Raw genomic sequence first — 23,522 nt, 5'->3', positions numbered from 1 at the left:
TTAGTGCTTTAGAGTTTATAAAGTTCTATATTATTAACTTGATTCATACAACAACCCAGGAATCTACCTGTGGAAAAGTTTATCTTTTTATTGTGGCTGTTGCATTCTGGTTGATGTCCCACCCCCTTTTGCAAACATTTGAAGTAATAGAAGTTCTAAGCCACACTTTGCAGATAAGAAAACTAAGACTCAAAGAGATTCATTGGAAAAAGAAGAAATGGAAAATTAGTTGTAAGTCTATGGATAAGTCTAGATCTATTAATTATTAATATATATTCCAATTTTTTATTGCTAGTTGATTATCTTTTCTTTGCATTTGTTCTTACTGATATTAACCTTATCTGTTTTAACTTGTTTTACATTCAGCCAGCAGTAGCTAAACTACATCTTTTAAAAAATTATAAATCTCTCACCTACTTATTTTCCTAGTCCCAAAGAAATACAATATGATATGATAAAATAGTGAGATGAGAGGGAGCAACTAGCCAACATTTTATATTAAGTTTACAAAAGCAACCAATTTAAGTATTCCCCACAAATTATGAGTAATAAAATATTAGGAATAAGCTGCCTTCTAACACATCTTGAGACATTATTTTGTTGGAAGTACTTTAGTTTATAGAATATCAATTATGATGCTATTCAACTCTAAGGTCAAAACCAAATGTAAATTTTGTCTATATTGCTGTCACTGCTCCTCTGTATTTTCTTACTGTTATTCCTGTTCACACATAATCTGATACTCAAAGATTCAAATGTTCGTATTTCAAAAACACAGTCTTCTTTGAGAAGAAATAGGTCAGATTTCTGTAAAATATGTGTACTGAGCTATGCAGTAATGATTAAATGCCAGAAAAGTAGCATATATGTTTCAAGACAGTACAAAAGCTATTTAAACATGAGGAAAAATATTCCTATTCCCATTTTCCCCTCATTTGTACCTGGGTGAATATAATTCAGGTTCAAACATCAAATCAGCTAAGGGGTAAATGAAGTTACATCCCCAAAACCCCAACTTTAATAAAATGTCAAAGACTTTACCACTTTCCTTAAATGTAAACCCTTACAAACACGAAAAGAACAAAAAGAAACCAGAACATCCAAGTAAATTTCAAAAGGCATTTACTATTAGCATTAATAATAGATGTAATAATTTATATTAGGTAAAACATTATACTTCTCAAATTTTTCTCATGTCAATTCATTGTTTACTGCCTGCAATTTCTGGTCCTCAAATCTTATTGACATTCTTCACCATCTGAGGGAGGGCCCCTTTATAATCCTCAATAAATATCAAAAAATGTTAACTGTAGCACTCATTACTACAAAGGAGTCCAGAGCAGAGAATCTAGATTTCCTCAAAAGAAACTTTCAAAAGGAAATAATGGAATATGACACTTGGACAAGATGAAAAGACTCATCTTCCTTTGCTGTTTCACATAAAAAATGAAGAGTTTGTCTCATTATTTTCTGTTTTCCTCTCTTTTTTGACATACTTCTGGCATGTTATATCCTGTTCTCACAGTTTCCACAGTGAAATAAAAAAATTGAAGAGCCTAGCATTTTTGGATGTAATAAATTACCACCAGGAGAAATTAAGGTGATTGTCACCTATTGTCTTTGAATTTAATATTTTTTCCTTTCTCTAACTTCATGTCCTTCAACACCTACTACATTTCCCTACATCTACTAAGGTCTCTTGGAGGACAAATAGTAGGTAAGTCAAACAAAGACCAAAACTCTAAATAAGCTAATAATGGAAATGCAGGTGGAAGGGTGTTTTCCACATTTTAAAAAGGACAAATATATCACTGCCAAATAGACATTTAACTAATAAAGAAACTGGCTCAGAAAAAGAAGCAAATTATAAAGAAATTATATCACTGGGTAGAAAATTATATGGAAAGTCAAATCCTACTAAGTGTGGTATTTTGTGGTTCTGCTATAATGGAACAAGACAAAATGACCTTTGAATGAGTTTCCATTTAACATTTAATTTCTTATTACTAAGGCATTGGATCTGTACATAGGAAAATTCAGAGCTAGAAAATAAAGAACTTGATCAGTATCCAAACACAGATACTGGTTTGGATTATCCGTATTAATCCAAATATGGATAAGTAATGAAACAGAAAAATTATTTAATTACATGACCATTAAACACTTAGGAGGGTCAAAACTAAACCATAAAAAAGAATCAATCTTAATTATTCACAATTTAAAATTTTATATTATTTACTCCATTTTTAATATTGAAGCATGCCTCCTTGTAATTTATGATTTATACCAAAATTGGGTTTTTTCCTTTATAGAGAAAAGAAAGGAATCCTTTATTTACTAAGACCTTGAATAAGCAAAGGGCCAACTCATTGTGCTATTTCTTATTATTTGGACAATAGTATTGCTGTATAGTCAAGTAATGATTTGGTCTTTGGTCCTTTGGATCTTTGATTTAGTCCTTTGGGCTTTTTTTGATATTACCAAGTTCCCTATTCAAGATGGAAACCTTGAAGTCAAGTCTAAGCCTGGAGACCCATTTAAGGAAGAAGAATTTGACAAATCAAAGATCAATCATTTGGTTGCCAAGTTCAAGCTCAAGAAGACAAAGAATATCAGGAAGAACAAAAAGACTAACTTTGCCTCTTGGTGCACCTTGGATGTCCTACTTAATGTTCTTTGATACTGGGACTGATGGTGACATAATAACTACTAGAAAAGACATAAACTATCAATCCCCTCCACTCCCAAACACAAATAGGTACTACTTACTCAGTTAACCAGCTTAATGCTTAATGTCTTTGATCAGATTTATGAATGTAAGAAGGCATTAAATGCAGATAAGAATTATTGACAGATCTGAATTCACAGACATGCAAATTAATTTTTAACATTAATGCTAAATGTATGCTGCTGAGAAATCATAGGCAAAATGATAATATTAAATAATTTGTAACAAAGGAAGATGTTAAAACATGGTTCAAGAGGTTGGGAAATACAAACAGGAAGTTCAAAGTCTCTTCTAAGAAACTCACACATATCTTTCCATACATTTCATGTTAGAGATGAGAAAGTACTAAGTTACAATCTATAATAAAGACAGAAAGAGCACTCTTATCCAATTAGACTGCTGATCTGAAAAAAATAAAGTACCAACAAAAACAGAATTTATCTGTAATCCCATCAGGACTATGCCAGAAGACTATGCAAGCTAGATGATCACCTGTAGCTTGTCACAGGTGTAGTAACTCCACCTGGAGGTGTCAGTTCCAGATCCAAGATCAAGTAGGATGGCTATGCAGTCCAGAAATACATCCTCTATTAAGCCTGGCACAAAATTTGAAAGACCTACATTTGTAGCAAAGTCAGTGGAGTGGCAGTTTAAGAATCTCATTTCAGATGCCATTTCAAGTATTCTGAATCCTTGGTTATAAGTTTTATCAGCACCCTAGATTAGTGGAAAATACAATTCATGTCCTTTAAAATAAAGACTTATTTGAAACCAGCACCATTAAGCAAATCATGACAAACATTGCTTATTTTTAAAGGGCTTTTATTTAGGTTCAGTCTTCTAATGACAGAGGTAATGAATCTTATTTTATCCCATAGACTCCCCTGTTGCCCAGTATCCAGGAAGAAACACAAAGCATGCTTTGGCTAAGATTGGGGCTCTCTCACATTGTGAAAATTGGGGCGTTTCCTAGGGAGAAGGATAAGTAGCATTACATAATTAGATGTACCAAATTTTCTGCTTAGCAACAAATTTGTGCAAGCAAAAAAATGTATTCAACTTGAGTTACTCTGATGAATGCTATAGAGGCCCTTGGAAGCCTAGAAAAATCTTTTAGCCACTTAGGGATGCTAATTTGCAAGGGACAGAAAAGCAATATGCTAATTTTTGTAAACAGCCATTCTCTGAACAAACATTCTGGAACACTACACTGGCACAAGAAGAGGGAGTACATCTCCATTATTCTCAGAGACACATAGTAACCTGATCCTGATATTCTAACTCAGTGGGGTTTTGTAGAATTTTTCCTTCATGAACAGGACTGAGATTTCCGAAAATCCTTGTTTGGGTATAAAGTCCTCGTGCCTCTTCAGTCTGCAAGAGATTTAAATGTTTCTATCTCCAAGGTAGTGCTTTCTCCATTCTAAAAATATTTTTGTTGACCTACTTCAATTGGGCTCTTTAGGGAAAAAAATTTAGAAGTCCATCCTTTTTTTTTTTAACAAACCCTCACCAGTTCAGAAATTTTACTGACACCATTTCTGACATAAGTCCTACTTCTGTTTGACACTGCCAGTAAGAGGGAATTCATTAGCTAAAAAATGGGTCACTCGACTTTTCAACAGCTCTAATTGTTCTAAAGTTATTCCTTACATTCATTTTCAAATCTTCCTTTCTTAACATTTCTACCCATTCATCTCTACTTAGATATAGAAAAATTAATTCTTTCTCCTATGCAGCAATCCTCTCAATATTTAAAGACAATTATTATAATGTCCTTTTCCAGGAAAAAATGCTCCAGTTTTTACCAGGTTTTTTAATTTATATCATGTTTGTCGCATATAAGATTTTTAAACTGAAATCCAGTTGATTTACAATATTGTGCTAATTTCAAGTAGACAGCAAGGTGATTCAGTTATATGTGTGTATATATATATATATATATATATGTTCATATTCTTTTCCATTATGGTTCATCATAGGATATTGAATATAGTTCTTTGTAGCAGGACCTTGTTATCTATTTTGTATATAGTAATGTATATTTGGTAATCCCAAATTCCTAATTTACCCCTCCCCCACCCTTACCCTTTGATGACCTTCTTTGCTATGTCTGTGAGTCTATTTCTATTTTGTAAATAAGTTCATTGTATCACTGTTTTAGATTCTACTTCTAAGTGATATCATTTATTTATCTTTCTCTGAGTTATTTCATTTAATAGGATAATCCCTAGGCCCTTCCATGGTACTGCAAATGGCATTCATTCCTTTTTATGGCTGAGTAGTATTCCATTATATATATATATATATATATACACACCACATCTTTTTCATCCATTCATGTGTTGATGGGCATGTAGGTTGCTTCTGTATGTTGGCTACAGTAAATAGAGCTGCTATAAACACTGGGATGTGTGTATCCTTTCAAATGAGAGTTTTTGTCTTTTCTGGATACATCTTTTCATATATATTCAGAAAAGTGGGAGTGGCATAGATGACACTATGACAACTCTATTATTAGTTTTTAAAGGAACTTCCATACTATTCTCCATAGTGGCTGCATCAATTTACATTTCCACCAGTGTATTTTTCATCTCAGACATTGTAATATTATGTCTCTGCATAACATTTTGAACATATAAAATAAATACAGTTATAATTTTTGATGTCCTTGTTTGCTAATTCTAGCACCTGTTTAAATTTTAGGTATATTTTAATAGATCTTTTCTACCTATTATGGGTAATATTTTTCATCTTTTCTGAAAGTCGAATCATTTTTAATTAAACGACAAACACTGTGAATTTTACCTTACACGATGCTAGATACTTTTGTATAACCATAAATATTCTGAAATTTTGTTCTGGGATGCAACTGAGTTTACTATGTTTTGTTTTTAAGCTTTGTTAGGCAGAACCAGAGAAGCCTTCAGGCCGTTAATGAGCCAAGACTCTCTTGGGTGCTCTACCTAAAGCCCCATGTATCATAAGGTTTTCCAGTCTGACTGGTAGGGACAGGCACTATTCCAGTTCTTGTATGAATCTCGGGCATTGTTCTCTCTAATCCTTTTGGATTGTCCTAATAGTTTCCTTACATGAATGAGCTGAAGAGTATTCAGGTGAATACTAGAGGGCGGCTCTCTGCGTATCTTAGAAGTTCTCTTTCTGTGTATTGTAGCTCTGTCCTCTCCAATATTTTGTCCTATGAACTCTAAGTGCCTTAGTCTCCCTAGATGGTCAGCTCCATCTTATCAATTTAAGGCGTCTGCTGGGCTCTGCCTGCATTCTTCCTCCCTATGCAAGAGCTTGGACTCACTATCAAGAAACTCACTTGGGAAACTGGAGACCTCACCTCATGTGCTTCCAGTGTCTCAAGAATCACTGTCCTTTACTGCCTTATATACAATGCCTTTAAAACCATTATCTCACATACTTTGTTTGTGATTTGGTTCAAACAGGCATCAAGATAAATTTAGTTCCTCTAACTCCATCTTTTCTAGAAACAAAGTGTCAAGAGAACTATTGAAATGGCTTCATAACTGGTTTCCCTACTTCTTTATTTGCTCTTCTTAAATTTTATTGTGTTTCCTACTTTAAATCTTTTGCTAATTCCAAATTGTCACATCAGTAGTGCCCAAGTCCTGTCTTTGGACAATGGTCAACTCTGTGGTGAAGTTCTCACCAGAAGAAAATGAGAAAAATAAGAACAGTGTATCAAGTTTTAAAATCATTTATTGTGAAATATCAAAAATCTACAAGATGTAGAAAAGCAATTGTAGAGTTCAATCAATTATCATTAAGTGAAAAATTAATTTATCATCAAATTAAAAATTACCAGATCCCCAGAAACCCTTCCGAGCCACATATATATGTAGGTACTATGTTTTATCTTACTATTTTTTTTGCATCTACTCCTTAATTAAAGTTAGCCAAAGTTAACTATACAGTGAGATATGGCAGACTGCAGTTGGAACCTAACTGAACTGAGGCAATCAGAGTTACTTTCCTAAGGCAGTTCTATTTAGGCTGAGCCACAAGGAATGAGTAGGAAGTATCCAGTCAAGGAGGAAAGGAAGAGAGATAATCTGGAAAAAAAATGTGCTTTTTCCAAGTAGAATTTGGCTAATATAAACTACCACACACACACACACACACACACAAAGCTGCAAATCAGAAGGGGATAAAACTACAGAAAGATAAGTATTAAAATTATCATAAAATCACATAAAATATCATTGGTATTCAATTTGAAAATTTCAGGAAGATTAATGTTTTTCTAGGAAAATATGAATTGTTATTATTGAAAAGAAAGAAATCAAATAACTGACTATACTGTTAATCATAAAAGGATTTTTAAAGTATTTATCCTGGTTTTAGCAATTTCATGGGTGTATTCACTCAAATTCACATGTAACAGATAATGTTTCTTCTATAAAATATGTTGAGGCAAAAAAAGGTAGAAGGCTGCAGTTCATTTTATGAAGCTTTTAAAGGTAACCCCAAAATCTTAACATGTCTATAAATATCAATTTGTTGTTGTTCAGCCGTTAAGTCACGTACGACTCTTTTGAGACTCATGGACTACAGTCCACCAGGCTCCTCTGTCCATGGGATTTCCCAGGCAAGAATACTGGAGTGAAAAGGAAAAATGAATACTGGAGTGGGTTGCCATTCCTTTTCCAGGGGATCTTCCCAACCCAGGGATCAAACCCATATCTCCCACATTGATAGGTGGATTTTTTTACCACTGAGCCACCTGGGAAGTGCTTTCTGTAACTTAAATGATACTTATGCATTAAAAATGAGCTAATATACCTATAATAAAACATTAGAAAATTTCTTTAAAATCACAACTAATTCACGGTTATTGCTACCATTCAACATGTTTCTGGGCTGCTGAATTGTAAGTCAACAGAGAAATTACTAGCACTAGTAAGAATTAATAAGAATTCAATAATGTGACCAATTATAGAAGTATGCAAAATAGATAAATTTCATATATATGTTAGTAATTTATAATAGCAATAAAAAATATGGGTCTTTGAAAACTTTAAAAAATACAGTAAATTAAGAAGTAGAAACTAAAGAACACTCTTCTGTATTTCCATGTAAATATTTAGACTGGTTTTTTCCTTGTAAATCATAACTATATAGCACATACATTTTTTTCACATGTTTCCTCTACCTAAGATTACCATTTTCCTATGCTTTTACATTATTGAGTTTTTTTAAACATAATTTTTATGATGGCATAATGGTTGATATACGGCAAAGAAGTGAATGAAATTTAGGAGTTTCACCACTAAAATATTCCAACATTTCTTTGTTCAGGAGGGAGAAATGATTCCCTAAGTAGCAAGTATATATCCTACATTCCAAAAGCTAAATGACATTAACAGACACTAGTTTCTATCTCTTTAAAACTTCTGGTGTTAAGAAAAGACAGCTGACAATATAATGACAGTAACCTTAAGAAGTATCTGGTTTCTTTATATTGCTGAGCTGCCAATAAATCCCAAGCTGCCAGGGATTGCCTTAACACATCACCATTACAGGAAAGAATCTTCCTCGTGTCTATAAGCCTTAATTGGCAGGGTTTTGTTTGTTTGTTTGTTTAACCTGTAGTCACAAGAAAGTTCTTCCCTAAAGCAGTTGTCATGGATAGAATGAAAGATACACATCTTTTAGAAGTGATGAGGGATGCTTCAGCCATACTCTCCAAATTCCCACCTAAAGATTCCAGAGGACCCCGAGAAGGCATCAAGTGATCTTGTGATCTCAATCTTGCCTCTGTGCAACCTCTCCTCCCCCAAACAGAGCAGGGTTGATAGATATTGAAGAATAAAGAAAAGAAACTACAGAAAATGACAATCTGGAAGGAAAAGGAAATTTAAATCAGTTTTGAATGTACAAAGCCTGAAAGGGCAAACCTGGAAAAGTGTAGAAACCCATCTGCTGTTCAACTCTGAGTTTCTATATCCTCATCTGCAGAAGGCTGAATCAGCAATAATTGAGCTTCCATGCCAAGCCCTTTCAATGTATGGCTTAATTAAAACCTCTATGGTAGAGGTTTGTCTTTGCCAGTTGTCTATGGTAGGGACTGTCATCCTTATTCTGTATGAGGGGTCTGAAATTCAGAGCAGTTAAAAATCAGGTCTCAGATGATGCAACAAGTAAGTGCCCCTGGCAGGATTCCCCATCCAGCTCTTTGTAAAGCCCAAACACAAGCTCCTTCCATTTGTCACAATAAATATACTTTACCCTCTGATTGTTCTGAATACAAAAGGTTTAGATGCCGATCATTACATCTCAATAAATATTAGTTGATTCAATGAAAGAAGATTATTGTCGTTGTTGTTTGGTCGATAAATTGTGTCCAACTTTTTTGTGACCCTATGGACTGTAGCCTGCCAGGCTTCTTTGTTCATGGGATTTTCCAGGCAAGAATACTGGAGTGGGTTACCATTTCTTTCTCCAGGGGATCTTCTCAACCCAGAGATTGTACCTGTGTCTTCTGCATTGGCAGGCGGATTCTTTATTGCTGAGTCACCTGGGAAACTCCATTATATTATACATAGGAGATTTATATATTTTCATATTTTTAAAATTTGTCCCATTATTAAACTCCTTTATTGATTTTAAAAGTTAGAAGCCAGTTCATAAAGGGCCTTTGGTACCAGACATAGGAATTTTGTTTTTATTTATTTATCTTGGGGCCCCACCAGAGAATTCTGAGCACAGCAGTAACATCAAAAGATTTACATATTGAAACCACTCTTCAAAGATTTCTTTTCTGAGTGGGATAGTCTATCAGTAAAAAATGTTTATGTTATTTTGCAGTCAAAAACAAATCAAAAATTCTCAGCGGCTTAGAAAATTAAAGTTTATTTCTTGGTTTGTCTGGGGTTTAGGGTAGAGGCAAGAGTGCTATTCCATTTCATCCTCATTCAAGGATGCTGTCTGACAAAGCCTTCACACATGAGCATCACTGGCAATAATAGCAAAGGAGGGTAGGGAGCACGGTGACTTGAGCCATTGGAAGGCTCCCAACAAGAAGTGACACATTTCACAGCTCATATTTCACACAGGGACACAAAACAGTGCCGCTTTACCAAGTGCTGGAGGAAAGAAAAATTGAAAATACTGCTGAAGAGTGCAAATATTTATTACTAACAACTTAAAATGAAACTAAAGAAGATCAGTCCAGCAACTGATGAAATTCAAAATGAAAGAGACAATGAGGAGCTGAATCAAGAAAGTGGCTGAAGGGAAAGAGAACGATGGTGATAAAAGTAATATTAATCAAATCAGTAACTACAGGACATGAACATGTCTTGTATACGGACGGGGAAAAGCAAAACACAAAATGCAAAGGTCATCTATGCATCTTGATAAAGTTTTGAGATTTTTTTCTAAAGTAGAAAATGGTTTTAACTAACTTTTTTAATGGGTTTAATCTGTGTTTTTGAAGGTGCTGAAATTTAAGCAAGGGAGATAAATAATTTATACAGAAAGTTGTTCACCAATTTGTATTCCTCAGTACAAAAAATGTCAGTTATTATTTTTAAAAATTCTATCTAAAAAAGTGTTAAGAAGTGTATTCAGTAAACTAATGAAGAAATTATGTTAATAAACTCTAACTCCCATTTCAAAAATGAAAACAATAATCACATCCAGGACCCTTCCAACAAATCTTCACTATTAACACAGGCTGAGAACAGCATTTGAATTGGGGGAAAAAATGATGGAACTAGAGTGAATTTACAGCCTAGAAGTGACTTACTTCTGGGACTATATTTCCTAAGTAAAAGCCACAGAATTAGTCCCTAAAGTAATATATTATTTAAGCTGGAAGGAACAATGTGTTTGTGGTAAACATGTTCAGGAATTTAGAAGTGAATACTAATTTAGCAATAAGATATACTTAAATTATTTATGCCAAATAAAGGCAATTTTCCCTGGCAAGGGGGTAGGGAGGTCTGTGGTATTGCTGTTAAAATTCTAGGATGGGAAACACTGAGTCAGCATTTCCTTAGCCTGGTCCCAGTGTTGCTTTACCACAATGGAGAGGTTGTGAAACAAAGCACATTCTTCCCATTCTGATGTGATACTGTGTGGATATGCTGGCATTTGTCTGTTTGTCTGCTGAGAATTGCATCAGAAGCCTCAACAGAATAAGCCAAAATGTTAAGGAAATAAAAAGCCAACTTGACCTAAATCTATGTAGTTACAGTTCTAGGTGTGCACTGCTCTCCAACATTTTAAGGTGAATTATTAGTCACAGAATAAGAAAGTGTACTTAATTTTTTTCAAATGTCTCAGTCATCTTTCATAAGTCATAAACTCAAAAGACAGACTAGAAGTTGATCTCCCTAAATGCAAACCCTGGGACTTCCTTCAATAATAGCAGGCAAATGAGAATCCATAAGGAAATATTAGGCGGAATACTGTGCATTCTATTATCATCAACTCCCTCTTTATCTTCAAATCATGCTAAACAAAACTATAGAGGACATATTTTTAAATTTAGAAAAATTAGATTTTAGATGTAACAAAGTATAAAACCCCATATTTCAAAACTAATTCTTTTCAAACTTCTAGTTGCTTTGTTCATTTTACAACAGTATAGAAATCTTAAGTAGATATTTAGACCCCCCACAAGAGTCACAGTTCAGTCAGTCATCTCTGACCCTTTGTGACCCCATGGACTGCAGCATGCCAGGCTTCCCTGTCCTTCACCACCTCCCAGGAGTTTACTCAAACTCATGGCCATTGAGTTAGTGATGCCATCCAATCATCTCATCCTCTGTTGCCCCCTTAAGATTTGTATATTTCTAGTTCTGCCAAAATTTTGCTATGTGTGTCAACACCTTCATCTACTAAACTGATAAAATAAATTTATGTCCCCAAACCTGAACATTTTTCTATTAGAAAGGCATAAGCAATTTGTCCTTTTGAGTGTAGAAAATGAAAAATCTCCATTTCCATCCAACTCTTGTGTTTTCTTTATATTGAACTTACAGTAAGTTTAGGCAGATTTTTCTAAAAGTATTTAAAGTAATAGGCAAAGCATTATTCTCAGATTTAAAAGCTCTTCACATCCTATTTGCAATTCCTAATAATATTTCCCTGGAGGCTCAGAGGTTAAAGCGTCTGCCTCCAATGCGGGAGACCCAGGGTTCAATCCCTGGGTCAGTAAGATTCCCTGGAGAAGGAAATGGCAGCCCACTCCAGTATTCTTGCCTGGAGAATCCCATGGACGGAGGAGCCTGGTAGGCTACAGTCCACGGGGTCGCAAAGAGTAGGACACGACTGAGCCACTTCACTTTCACTGTCACTTTCAATAATATTTCAGAGTAGACAGAAAGAACATCAATTTCCTATCTTACAGACCAGAGAAATGAGGCTTAAGACAGAAAGCAGTATTTCCCAAGATCACACTGATATTCCGAGGGCTGGCCAAGAGCTCTTTCTGCTGCACTATATTATATATTCCTTGAGGCTCCTGCCAATGCAGGAAACATAGGAGATGCAAGTTCGATCCCTGGATCAGGAAGATGCCCTGGAGAAGGAAATGGCAACCCATTCCAGTATTCTTGCCTAGAAAATCCCAAAGACAGAGGAGATTGGTGGGCTACAGTCCCTGGGGGTCACAAATAGTTGGACATGACTGGGCAACTGAGCACAATAAACTATACTTTAAAAAATATTATCTAAAAAAAAAAATATTATCTATTTGTCATACATTATGCTAATTCTTTCAAGGCATAAAAAGAAATCTAAGATATGGTCAGCAACCTTAGTAAGCATTAATATATTAATGAGTCAAAATATTTAAATCCAAAGAGGAACAAACATAGCAGGAACATACTGAACGAAAAGTCAAAATGAGGTCAACCTACAAGATGCAGTAACAAGACCATATAAGCTAGAGTTGTCCAGAAATATTTCACAACAGAGTATAATATTTAAAACTCATTATTTGGGCAGGTGAGTGAAGTTAGGAGGCTTTCTGATTAGGAGGGGAAGTTTTTGCTAAAACACAGAGACAGGAACAGGCGTCTATTCCCAAGACACTGAGGACAGGAGGATACAGAAATGCCTGCAGCAAAGCTTGAGAGGCAAAGAGGGCTGAAAAAAAAAGTGGAAAGAGACAGAAGGACAGCACTGCTGAAGCCTTGAAAGTGTTGCAGATTTGTCTTTGAGGTCAACACTGAATGAGTACAGTGTTCTAAAGTTGGTGAAAGCTCTGTGAAAGTTCCATTTAAATTAATTAGTCAGATTAGCCTGGCCAATATACATAATGTGTGTTTGAATCAAACTGGAGCCACACTTTTATACCAACTTAAGTTTACAGAGATCAGTCTAGAATGGTAAGCCATAACAGCGAGGAAGAAGGTATATCTATTTTTGGTTAAAGAGTGTGTACAGGAGAACTAAGTAAAGAAAATTTGAAAAGTATTATATCTGGGAGCTCAGAACATGAAATTAGGAGGAATTTTATGGCGAATGTGGTTAACAGCCATTAGTGTCAATGTAAAGATCATGGACTGATGGAGAAAAAAAATTAGCTGCTAAAAAAAAAAAATTACATCCCTGGATAATCTTTAAAAGTCTACAATCATTTTTTCATGAACAATATGAGATCACAAGTGAACATAAGCACAACCAATGACAGGAGTACTTATAATGCCTTATGGATTGATGTATAAAGAATCCTACAAAATTGTTTTTCTGTAAGCGTAGCAATGTGATGAATGGGATTTTTTTCTTGTCCTGGAATTGGTGCCCAAGATTCAAGCCTGAGATACAAAAAGATATCTTATATTAACCAATCTGAAGAGAACTGCCAACAATGGAACTCATCTTCCAGACATTATTAAGTGGTGGCTGTATGGATGTGAGAGTTGGACTATTTTTTTCCTGCCTTTCACAATGCCAACCTGGGAAGAGGGGATTCATGGAGAGGTGCCTGCAAAAAAAGAAAAAAGAAAACTGGTATTTTATGTCCCGCCCTTTGCAACCCCATGAACTGGACTATCTCCCAGAGTTTGCTCAAACTCATGTCCATTGAACTGATAATACCATCCAACTCTCTCATCCTCTGTCACCTGCTTCTCCTCTTGCCCTCAATCTTTCCCAGCATCAGGTCTCTTCCAATGAGTCGACTCTTCCCATCTGGTGGCCAAAGTATTGCAGCTTCAGCATCAGTCCTACCAAAGAATATTCAGAGTGGATTTCCTTTAGGATTGATTGATCTCCTTGCTTCCAAAGGACTCTCAAGAGTCTTCTCCAGCACCACAATTTGAAAGCATCAATTCTTTGGTACTCAGACTTTTTTATGGTCCAACTCTCACATATGTACATGACTACTGGAAAAACCATAGCTTTGAATATATGGACCTTTGTCAGCAAAGTGATGTCTCTGCTTTCTAATACACTGTCTGGGTTTCATAGCTTTTCTTCCAAGGAGAAAGTGTCTTTTAATTTCATGGCTACAATCACCATCTACAGGGATTTCAGAGACAAAGAAAATGAAATGTGGCACTGTTTACACTTTTTCACCATCTATTTGCCATGAAGTGATGGGACAGATGCCATGATCTTCATTTCATGAAGTGAAGGTGAGTTTCAAGCCACATTTTTCTCCCTCCTCTTCCACTTTCATCAAGAAGCTCCTTAGTTCCTCATAAGTTTCTGCCACTAAAGTGGTATCATCTGCATATCTAAGGTTGTTGGTATTTCTCCTAGAAATCTTGATTCCAGCTTGTGAGTCATCCAGCCCTAGCTGGGCACTAAATTATGAAGTAGCCTTGTTGATTTTTTCATTATTGTATTGAATAAGAGGAAAGGAGAATGGGTGGGGGGAAAGGGAAATCAGAAGAGGGGGCAGCTGTGGAAAGTCTGAACTACCACCATGAGGAACAAAAAGGAGGCAGGTCAGTTGAATCCCAGGGAAAATAACTAGTCTTGAGTCTGGTTGAACATTCCAAGCCCAGGGCGGCAATCTAGGCCTGCTGCAGTAAACATTCAGGAACAGACTCTGAGAAGTGATTAGGAAGAAATAAAATGGGACTTGGCCCCTCACATCAGGGAAACTTGAAATGGGCAGATCCCACTCCCAAACACAAACCACCCCCAAAAATTCAAACATGCACTCTAAGGAGAATTGGCATTAAACTCTCTTACCAAGAAGAGCATCAAAAGGCAAAAGGACAAACAATTTGAGTTTCATTCTAGACATCCAGCCCTCTCCATCTTCTTTTTTAAAAAAATAAAGGAGAGAAAACAGAGAGAGAAAAGAAATAGGAAAGAGTGAAAAAACAGACAACATTTCTCCTCCAATTTAAGTCTTTGGGACAAAGTTGCAAGAGATGAGTTATCAAGAGAAAAAGATGAGAATTAAGAAGATGACAGTGTTTTTTTATGATGGAGAGTGACCATAAGGATGTATAATCTGCCTAAGGTAGGCTTATATGAGAGGATAGGGTAGTCAACAGCTCATGATTGCAGACTGTGATTGGAAATAAATGAAAGCCTTGTGGTAGTTTCCCACAGTTCAATAAACCAATGCATAATAATTTAAGTTTTTAGACTATTTTATAAAATATCTGACACTTAGGAAAGCTGTTTTGATTCTTTATACATAATCCCAAAGAAAGGCATGCCAAAGAATGTTCAAACTACCACACAATTACACTCATCTCACACATCAGCAAATTAATGCTCAAAATTATCCAAGCCAGGTTTCAATAGTACGTGAACTGTGAACTTCCAGATGTTCAAGGTGGATTTAGAAAAGGCAGAGGAACCAGAGATCAAATTTTCAACATTCGTTGGATCATCAAAAAAGCAAGAGAGTTCCAGAAAAAAAACACCTACTTCTGCTTTATTGACTACGCCAAAGCCTTTGACTGTGTGGATCACAACAAAGTAGAAAATTCTTAAAGAGATGGGAATACCAGACTACCTGACCTGCCTCCTGAGAAATCTGTATGAAGGTCAAGACGTAACAGTTAAAACTGGACTTGGAACAACAGACTGGTTCCAAATTGGGAAAGGAATACATCAAGGCTGTATGTTGTTACCCTGCTTATTTAACTTATATGCAGAGTACATCATGCAAAATGCCAGACTGGATGAAGCACAAGCTGGAATCAAGATTTCCAGGAGAAATATCAGTAACCTCAGATACATAGATGACATCACCCTTATGGCAAAAAGTGAAGAAGAACTAAAGAAACTCTTGATGAGAGTGAAAGAGGAGAGTGAAAAAGTTGACTTAAATCTCAACATTCAAAAAACTAAGATCATGGCATCTGGTCCCATCACTTCATGGCAAATAGATGGGGAAACAGTGGAAACAGTGAGAGACTTTATTTTGGGGGGCTTCAAAATCACTGCAGATGGTGACTGCAACCATAAAACTAAAAGACACTTGCTCCTTGGAAGTAAAGCCATGACCAACCTAGACAGCATATTAAAAAGCAGAAACATTACTTTGCCAACAAAGGTCCATCTAGTCAAAGCTACGGTTTTTCCAGTAGTCATGTAGGGATGTGAAAATTGGACTATAAAGAAAGCTGAGCATTGAAGAATTGATGCTTTTTGAACTGTGGTGTTGGAGAAGACTCTTGAGAGTCCCTTGGACAGCAAGGAGATCCAACCAGTCCATCCTAAAGGAAATCAGTCCTGAATAGTCATTGGAAGGTCCCTGAAGCTGAAACTCCAATCCTTTGGCCACCTGATGTGAAGAACTGACTCACTGGAAAAGACTCTGATGCTGGCAGAGATTGAAGGCAGGACAAGGGGACAACAGAGGATGAGATGGTTGGATGGTATAACCGACTCAATGGACATGAGTTTGAGTAAATCCAGGAGTTGGTGATGGACAGGGAGGCCTGGCGTGCTGCAGTCCATGGGGCAGCAAAGAGTCACACACGACTGAATGACTGAACTGAACTGAGAAAAACATATCTGAAATGTTGGAGGCATTATTTTTTATTTCAAGCAGACACAAGCTATAGGATGAACATAATTTAATCCATGTATTAAAAATCAACTAAACTATTCAACAGAATTGGAATCTAGATTTTCCTTTTGGAAAGCATGCTTTGTTCTCCCATGTTTTGGAATAAAAATGTGTCAAAATCCAATTTAGCCAAAAATGTCAGCTCTAGAAAAATGAGTAAACTAGCCTTAATAGAGTACACAGCAGATACATATCATTTCTAGATTACATGAGAAAATAAAATAGAAAACAGCAAAAACAAGAGCTTATCTCCAAATGAATTTCCCACCCCACCCCCCCAGGGGAATGCCAAAGAATCTTATTCAAGATTCAGTGAAATACCCTCGATCCCTTAATGGAAATAAGAGAATAATAGTTTTTTATCAGAGTGACATTTAATAATTTATGGAAAAGTATACAAAAACTTCATTTTTGTAGTGTTCCTGGAGTGTCCATAGGATTCTCTTTTAACACACATATGGCTGCAGAATATCATTTGACCAAAGCTGTCTGCTCCAACATAAAAGCTGTCCCAATACTAACACACTAAGAAACCCTGGGAAATAGCTGCAGGTTAAAACTGTTGTAATTCAGACATCAGACAACATATTAAATGGTCTAGGTATCTATTTAAATAAGTATCGATTCCCACTTTGAGCCTCCACAAGCCACTTAGTTTCTGAGTAATAATGTGGAAATTAAATTCTAACGTCATAGATGGATTTAAACTCTTACTGCCTTTAGCTCAGAAAGTAGTAAGAGGTTTGAACATAGCATTCACAAGCCAGATCAGAATACATCCTTACTTCCTAGCCATATCTCCTGTTTGTTATTTCTGTAATGCATATTTTTTTTACTCTTTAAGCATTCACTCAACCCAACATCATTCTCTCTATAGATAGGGGAATGTTTGGCATTTAATTTCGTAAGATGAGAACTCTGTGCACTAGTTTCTCACAGCGGCAGTTAGGGCCTCCTCCTCTTCCTAATGTGCCCTGAAATTGTTCCAGTTGATCGTAAACACTTGCCAGCAAGTTCTGAAGTGTGTCCAGTTGTTTTTTCAGCTTGCTGTTAAAAGTTCTTCACACCAGCCCCGAGCTTTAATTTCTTCCATTCGCAAAGTGTTCATCCAGTCATCTTTCAGCTCACCAGGCTGAAGAAATCATCTTTCATTGTAGATAACCCCAGGTTCTGGCATGTTCTTCATTAATGAAATCAATCCATGGGAATATAAAATTGAGATAGCTCAATGTGATCTGGCAGATAATGTCCAGAAACATAAGCCAATTGACATCTGAAGAGCCTTGAGGGATTAAAGCATATTCCTAACATCTGTTCAGATTCCCAGCGCAAGTTTCTCCCCAATACCTCCCAAGAGTCACTCTATCTTTTAGTCTGACAGTCTTATCTGCAATATCTATGTGTTCTAAGAAAACAGAGCTGTATAGAATACAAAGACACAAAACATAATGCACTTAGTCACAATTCAATGACAGAAAGGTTTTGAAATAAGAATCCAGTGAGTAATATTTTTCTATATGTTTTCCCTAATCAATAGATCTACTGTGAGTGATGAATAACTTACTGATGTAAAATTCTATTACTGCAGCACTTAAGTTACAGTCTGATTAACCAAAAACACGTTTCAGAATGATAGTTTCATGCCTATCAAGTTTCAGTATTACAGCTTGAGAAATGACATTTTACCTCTCCACTGTATTACCACACTAATGTTATAAACAAAGTTCTACAAATTCCATTGACAAAGGCCTGACTCTCCTGATTCCCCAGTGACATTGGAGAATATTTTCATAATGCTGGAAATGCAATTAAAATAAATTATTGAGCACTATTAATGCAGAAATCTCACCCATCATATTTATTGCAATATTAAATGATATATTTTATATTGTTAAAAGATTACAAAAAGACAAACTTCTAATTATGCTCATTATGACTGAGATAAATTATGAGGAGCATGAAGACTCCTGAAAGAACAATTCCAGACAGCTAAAGTACGATAAGCATCATAGAAATTCTCTAGTTCTAGGAAACATAAAAGTTCCTTTTAATTTATTTTAGAGGCAAGATTAGTGTCTGAGTGATGTCAACAGGCCTCCTCCCCAGCAGTCTTTGTGTGCCTTCAATATGTCAAAGGAGATAAGTTGCTCTTGTTGTGTTACTGACAATTATACAGGAAACAATAACCATGCCCTCTTCAGTATTTCAGGCAGTTTCCCTCCCTAGTCTGCGTCTCCAGGCTTTGCTCCAAGGAGACAAGGATTTTCCTTCTGACTGAAGGGTTTCTCTCACATCAAGAGTTCAAATCTCTACCTACAATGATTTTTCTCTGGTTACAGGGTTTCTTTAATCCCACATTATGGATCTTATCTACAGTACTGGTATCTGAAAGGAAGTTCCGTGCAACATTAAGTTATCAACTCCTCCATCAGCCTTGCCAAAATTCCACTAAGGAGTGTTTCCAAACATTCCAGTCAGTCCATGATATTATTAGGTTTTGAAATTGTACCACCCATCTTTTTCATAATGATATTGAATTTAATCAGCTCTTTTCTATACACTGTACTTTGTTATGTTTGTTTTAATCTCCCAAGAAGTTTCTTCCAGATTTTCAATGTGTTTGTCATTTTCCATAATTTAGAAGTCCAACTTTGCTATTTTAGGCAAGAGTACTTCAAGTTTTCCCTCCAGGAAGGTCATGGAGTTTGATTCAGAAAATAATTTCCTGAAACGAGTCTTTCATGTGGAATCCAGAGTTCTTGACAGTCATTTCCCTTCTAACATGCCTTGTTTAGATGTTGTAGAAAATTAATCATTAAAGCACCTGATGTCAAATGCTAACATGTGCCTCATATGAACCATACACTCTAACTGGGCTTCCATGATTAAATGCTGGATGAAAAGTGGAAAATCTTCTCAATCATTCAGATGAGTATGAACTGTTAGAACCACAGTTTTAAATGTGACTTTAGAAAAACTGAATTTCTACTTCTCTTAACATAATCAAAGGATGAGGTAGAAAATTAGTCTCCCACATGATAGCAATCTATATGCTGATTTGTGAGAACAGAACACAATAGTAAATGATAATAAATTGGGAGACATGTTTGGGAAATCAATTAACATCCCCTTAAAATAAATATGTATTAAAATTACTTGTGTATATTTGATTTGACTTGGTCAGCATTACTGATAGTTACATAAAATGGAATTCATCAATTTTACATGTGCTATTAGATAAACTTTTAGAAATATATGCAGTTATGCAACCAGCACCACAATTACAACAAAGAACATTTTCACTATCCTAAAATATTTCTCTCATTCCACTTTGCAGTTTCTCCTCTCCCTCCATACCCTGGCCTCCCGAAACCACTGATTTGCTTTCCATCACTACTGTCTTTTCTAGAATTTTCTATGAAAGGAATCACTCGGTATATATATTCTTTATGTCTAGCATCTCTCACTTAGCATAATGCATTTGAAATTCATCTCCTATTGCTGCTTAGTGTTCCATTAGTTTCCTTTTCCAGTTCCTCACTGCCTAAATCAGAATTAATTTAATTCCAGAAAAGCTGATAGTGGCAATAGCAGTACATCCATGGGACACCCCACACCCACTCCTACCCACAACAATGTGGCCTTAGGTCATGTGATCTCCTAAAGATGAAAACACTGTTGGCTTCAGATTTTTCCTGTGCTCTGAGCTGGCCTCTGCAGGTGGTGTTTCCCTGGCTCAATGTCAACTGACTTCTGGTCATTGAGAGGCAAGATACTGGAGGGTAGGGGAAACAGAGCAACTCTAGTAATTCTCTCTTCATCTCTCCATCCTTTGCTTTTGTCAGCTCTTTTGAGAAAGGCTGAATTTCCTCTTTGGCTTCAGCTCCGACCAGACAAGCCCACTGTGGTTCCAGTTTCCATCAAGCCAACCTAACGTCTGAGTTCTAACAACACCCGTCTATCTCATTCCCTTGTCTTTCAAGCCTAGTGGGGGATGAACACTGCTGCTGCCAATTTCTGGGTCCTCAGCGCTCCTTGTTTGGTCCTCATCTCCAGCATCACATATGGTAATTTCCTCTTTGCCACTACTTAAAGCACATTCCATTTTATTTTCCTCATTAGATCCTGCTATTAACTAACGGATTGTGTTCCCCCAAACTTTATGTGTTGAAACCCTAAACCCCATGTGATAGTATTTGGAGGTGAGCTTTTGGGAGATTATTATTAGATCATGAAGGTAGAGCCCTCATAAATGGGATTGGTCCCATTAAAAGAAGAGTCTAACAGATGTACAGAACAGACTTTTGGACTCTGTGGGAGAAGGCGAGGGTGGGATGTTTTGAGAGAACAGCATCGAAATATATATATTATCAAGGGTGAAACAGATCACCAGCCCAGGTGGGATGCATGAGACAAGTGCTCAGGGCTGGTGCACTGGGAAGACCCAGAGGGATGGGGTGGGGAGGGAGGTGGGAGGGGGGATTGGGATGGGGAATACATGTAAACCCATGACTGACTCATGTCAATGTATGGCAAAAACCACTACAATATTGTAAAGTAATTAGCCTCCAACCAATAAAAATAAATGGAAAAAAAAATTTAAAAAGAAGAGTCTAGAGAGCCAGTTTGCTCTTCTTTTTCATCATGTGAGAATGAGCATGAGGTGAGGAGTTTACAACCCAGAAGTGGGCTCTCATCAGAAACCAGCCATGCCCACACACATGATCGAGGACTTTTAGCCTCCAGAGTTCTGAGAAATGAAATTTGTGTTGTTGACAAGTTTGTGGCATTTTGTTAGAGCAGCCCAAGCTAAGACAGCCTGATTACATTATCACAAAGTTTGAGCCACCAGGTCTTATCCATGTTACTGCTGCTGCTGCTGCTAAGTCACTTCAGTCATGTCCAACTCTGGGCAACCCCAAAGACGGCAGCCCACCAGGCTCCCCCGTCCCTGGGATTCTCCAGGCAAGAATACTGGAGTGGGTTTCCATTTCCTTCTCCAATGCATGAAAGTGAAAAGGAAAGTGAAGTTGCTCAGTGGTGTCCAACTCTTAGTGACCCCCATGGAGTGCAGCCTACCAGGCTCCTCCACCCATGGGATTTTCCAGGCAAGAGTATTGGAGTGGGGTGCCATTGCCTTCTCCTCTTATCCATTTTACCTAGCCTTTAACACAAAACTGATCTCATTTATGAGGCATAATTATTATTCCCATTTATTAAGGTAGAAATGAAGCCTGAAGAAGTTATCTATCATACAGAAGGTCACAGTGTTAAAAAGGAGCAGAAGTTAAGGTGCTATGAGGTTGAGAATAGATTAAAGAGACTGAGATGGATGGGCAGAAGCACTAAGGGGGCTGAGTGTAGTTAGCAGAGAGTAGCAGAGCTTACATTTTGCCAGAGGGCAAGAGAGTTTGTATCTTGGGGGAAAGGTAAAAGTATTCTGCAATCTGTTTTATGTAGATGTAAACTCTCTGATCCTCTTTCCTGTTAAGACTGGAAGGAATGCATTCCCCAGATTAATCACCACAAACAACGTGCCCAACTTTGTATAAATGTACTCTGGCAACAATATCATGCCTAGCACAGCAGCTAAAACTGGGGCAACTACTTGGTTGAGGTTGTGGTAATCTGATAATATCCTCAAGGGTCCACCAGGTTTTAGCAGGTCCAAGACTGGTAAGCTAAGGTAAATGGAAATACAGTGGAAACCACCATCCTGGGTTTTTATGTCTCTAAGGGTGGTGCTAACCTCCGTGATTCCTCCTCAGAAGAAATATGATGAACAATTTACCAGTTGTTCAGGGGGTAGTCGGCAGAATTAAACAATTCTATTTGACCCTGTATCTAGTTCCCAAAATGTTTGGGCATTCCCTTTTCCACATTTTATAGTTACCTGATTGAATGTGCATAGGTCCCTTTGGAGAAAGAACTGGGCACATATCAGCATATATAATGCCATGGTGTAGCCAGGTCTTCCTCCAGGGAATCTGGCCTTTCATATTTAGCTTTAAATTGCTTAATATTTTCTCTCCACTCTCCACCTTATCTTTGTTGAGAGCATCATCCAACTCTGTCATTACAGTTACTATTCCTCTCATATTTCTAAATTCCTGAAACAATGAGCCAATTAATAAATCCCTCTCACCAGTATACATTCCAGTCTATCCTAGTTATACTGTGAATGTTTTACCAAATGCACTGCCACTGCACCAACGACTATCTATCCTTTATCTATCACTAGTAATAAGATACGATAGGCAATAACATATATTTCTACTCCCAAGAAAATGATAAAATAGAGCCTGGAATGTGGAAGACATAACTAACATCCTGGATTCATTTACATGTTGCATGCTAAGCCACTTCAGTCACGTCCACTTTATGGCCTATGGCCCGCCAGCCTCCTCTGTCCATGGGATTGGATTCTCCAGGCAAGAATACTGCAGGGGGTTGCCATTTCCTCCTTCAGGGAATCTGTCCAACCCAGGGATTAAACCAGTGTCTGTTATAACTCCTGCATTGGCAAGTGGGTTCCTTACCATTAACACCACCTGGAAAGCCCATTTATTCTAGCTTAATTGTAATAATAGCCAGTCTCATTTAGAGTTTCACAAGAAGATTAATTACTTCTTTCCCATTATATCTCTTCTCCCAAGGAGTGGCAAATTTTCTTTAATTTGACATAAAATATATCAAAATTCTGTGACGATTCTTATTACTAGTAGTACCTACATGCTAATATCTGTGAAATAGGAAATTCAAATA

At 36.7% G+C, this 23,522-nt stretch overlaps 1 long non-coding RNA gene across 4 annotated transcripts in view; it reads right to left on the bottom strand.

Annotated features, from left to right (window-relative positions):
* The window catches only part of LOC122422574, a 205,507-nt gene that overhangs the window by 118,120 nt on the left and 63,865 nt on the right, over positions 1 to 23,522 (bottom strand). The gene's annotated exons all lie outside the window — the stretch shown is intronic.

Source organism: Cervus canadensis, chromosome 20 (assembly GCF_019320065.1).
Source record: "Cervus canadensis isolate Bull #8, Minnesota chromosome 20, ASM1932006v1, whole genome shotgun sequence".
Taxonomy (NCBI): domain Eukaryota; kingdom Metazoa; phylum Chordata; class Mammalia; order Artiodactyla; family Cervidae; genus Cervus; species Cervus canadensis.
The sequence above is the reverse complement of the archived record's forward strand: the minus strand, read 5'-3'. Positions and strand labels throughout refer to the sequence as shown.